The 3,397-nt window shown below is 41.8% G+C and overlaps 1 non-coding gene across 1 annotated transcript; it reads right to left on the bottom strand.

Annotated features, from left to right (window-relative positions):
* Window positions 1-236: 236 nt before the first annotated feature.
* Window positions 237-343, bottom strand: LOC131234114 (small nucleolar RNA R71). Its single transcript, XR_009165525.1, has one exon. It is a non-coding gene; the product is annotated as a small nucleolar RNA R71 (small nucleolar RNA).
* Between the last annotated feature and the right edge of the window lie 3,054 nt (window positions 344-3,397).

Genomic DNA, 3,397 nt, shown 5'->3' on the forward strand with positions numbered 1-3,397 from the left:
TCCATGGGCTTGAATTTGAAGAACCATATCTATATTTGAAAGAGTTTGATGAGATCATAGCCACTTTTTATTTTCAAAATGTGTCTGAGGATACAATCAGGCTGAGACTCTTTCCTTTTTCTTTAAAAGAGAAGGCTAAGACGTGGTTACAGTCACTGCGTCCTAGATCCATTGACACATGGAATGATATGCTGAGGGAATTTATAAAGAAATTTTTTCCACATCATAAAACGATTACCCTTAGAAAAGCAATCATGAACTTCACCCAAAAGGAGGATGAAACATTTTACCAATGTTGGGAAAGGTTTAAGGATTTGGTCAGTTCATGCCCACAACACGGCTTTGAAACGTGGCGCATTACAAATTTTTTCTACGATAGACTGACATCTTCCATGTGCCAAATGGTCGAGACAATGTGTAATGAAGAATTCATTAATAAAAATATTGACGAGGTATGGGATTACCTCGATAGTCTTGCTGAAAAAACACAATCATGCGATTATTACCCAAAATCGAACACCACGTCTAGGCCGACTCAATTAAAGGAGAAAGGTGGATTGTATCTCTTGAAAGAAGAGGATGATCTCAAGTATAAAGTGACTACGCTCATAAGAAAAGTTGAGGCCATGGAAGGAAAGAAGGATAAGATTAATGAAAGTGTTTGCGGCATCTGTGATTGCAACATTCATACAACTGAAAGTTGTCCTACAATACCCGCCTTTCGAGAAGTATTGAATGAACAATTTAATGCCGTAAATAATTATCAAAGACCTTTCAATGGACCAACCTCTAATACGTACAATCCTGGTTGGAAAAATCATCCAAACTTTAGTTGGAGAAATGGACAAACTGCTACCCCTCAAGGTTTCTTCAATCAAAATCCAAATCAGGGAAAACCTCAAGAAGAACCGGTTCAAAATTCCATGCAAGAGCTGACCCAGGTAATGCGAGACTTTATGCAAAAGATGGATTCACGTATGACGGTTATAGAAAAGGGGACACTTCCTGCACAACTGCTCCCCAATCCTAAAACGCAATACGAGATAAGTGATCCCAGCTCTTCAAATCAAATGGGGCACGCTAAATCCATCACCACTCTTAGGAGTGGGAAGATCATTGATAAAATTCTTCCGGTTAGGCCCGAAAAGCCTCAAGAACCAAAAGCAGACAACAATAATGGATCTAGTGAGGCCCCACAAAAATTAGAACCGGAACTTCTAGAAAAGTCAGTTGCTCCATTTCCCCAACGATTGGTCGCACCAAAATCTCTCTCTTACTCTCAGGATATCCTAAAGGTGTTGAAATAAGTGAAAGTCAACATTTCTCTGCTTGATGTCGTAAAACAGATACCTTCATATGCCAAATTCCTGAAAGACTTATGCACGACCAAACGACGGCAGAGTATTCAAAAGAAGATCTTCTTGACTAAGAAAGTGAGTGCCATTCTAAAGCAAGACGTGCCACAGAAATTCAAAGACCCTGGTAGCCCAACCATATCATGTGTAATCGGAGACCATCGAATTGATCATGCACTTCTTGACTTAGGAGCGAGCGTCAATCTGATTCTCTACTCGGTATACAAACAGTTATGTTTGGGTGAATTAAAACCTACCATAACCACACTACAACTTGCTGATTGCTCTGTTCGTGTACCTAGAGAGATAATTGAGGATGTGTTGGTCCAAGTTGATAGATTTTACTACCCTGTAGATTTTATCACCCTGAACACCGAACCCATCAATAACATGAGCACTCACATCCCCGTCATTCTTGGTCGCCCATTCCTTACCACTTCAAACGCAATTATCAATTGCAGGAATGGTGTCATGACTATCTCTTTTGGGAATATGACATTGGAGTCAAACATCTTTTTCAATAATGGCAGAAACTTAGAGGATGATAACGATTTCCATGACATTAACATGATTGACTCTTTAGTGGAAGATACGACACCCCTGACCTTATCCTCTGACCCTCTAAAGACGTGCCTAACTCACTCCCATAATTTTGATGATAACATGATTAGTGAGACGTGTGCCTTGCTTGATACTGCACCGGTACTTGAAGTTAACCGATGGAGGCCACAATTTGAAGAGTTGCCCTGAACAGATGTAGTGCCTCTACCGTCTAACCTCAAGCCGCCGAAGCTTGACCTAAAACCTTTGCCCTCTGATTTGAAATATGTCTATTTAGGTCAAGATGAGACATACCCGGTGGTGATCTCTACCCACCTAGAGAAAGAACAGGAGAGTATGCTCATATCTCCTCTCATTGAGCATAAGGGAGCCCTTGGATGGACGATAGCGGACCTTAAGGGGATCGACCCCTTGATTTGTACTCACCGCATATATCTTGAGGATAATGCTAAGACCGCTCGGCAATCACAACATAGACTAAATCCAAACATGAGGGAAGTGGTTAAGGCCGAGGTTCTTAAACTATTGGATGTGAGTATTATATACCCCATATCCGATAGTCAATGGGTGAGTCCAACTCAGGTAGTTCCTAAGAAGTCCGGGATCACCATCATAACCAATGCCAATAATGAACTCGTGCGAACTAGAGTTATTGCTGGTTGGAGAATATGTATTGACTATAGGAAGCTGAATACCGTCACGAGGAAGGACCACTTTCCTTTGCCCTTCATTGATTAAATCTTGGAAAGGCTAGCTGGTCATTCCTATTACTGTTTCCTTGACGGGTATTCGGGCTACAATCAGATTGAAATCGCCCCTGAGGACCAGGAAAAGACCACATTTACATGTCCCTACGACACCTTTGCCTACAGAAGGATGCCATTCGGATTATGTAATGCCCCTGCCACCTTTCAGCGATGTATGATGAGTATCTTTTCTGACATGGTGGGAAAATATCTAGAGATCTTCATGGACGATTTCTCTGTTTTCGGTTCATCTTTCAGCGAGTGCTTAGAGAGTCTTAAATGTGTGCTGAAAAGATGTGAAGAAAAGAACTTGGTACTTAATTGGGAGAAGTGTCATTTCATGGTTCATAAGGGAATTGTCCTTGGACATATTATCTCGTCCAAAGGAATCGAGGTGGATAAGGCAAAAATCGATCTTATCTCTAACCTACCTCCACCCAAGAGCATTAGAGACGTGCGGTCCTTCTTAGGACACACAGGGTTTTACAGACGATTCATAAAGGACTTTAGTCTCCTCTCTCGTCCCATATGTAATCTTCTGCAAAAGGATGCACCATATGAGTGGACTAAGCAATGCCAGGAAGCTTTCACCAAGCTTAAGGGCATGTTAACCACTGCACCCATCATGCAGCCACCCGATTGGAGCCTTCCTTTTGAGCTTATGTGCGACGCTTCTGATTATGCTCTTAGGGCGGTTCTAGGCCAGAGAAAAGATAAGAGGCCCTACGTCATTCA

The sequence above is a fragment of the Magnolia sinica genome, chromosome 18 (assembly GCF_029962835.1).
Source record: "Magnolia sinica isolate HGM2019 chromosome 18, MsV1, whole genome shotgun sequence".
Lineage (NCBI taxonomy): Eukaryota > Viridiplantae > Streptophyta > Magnoliopsida > Magnoliales > Magnoliaceae > Magnolia > Magnolia sinica.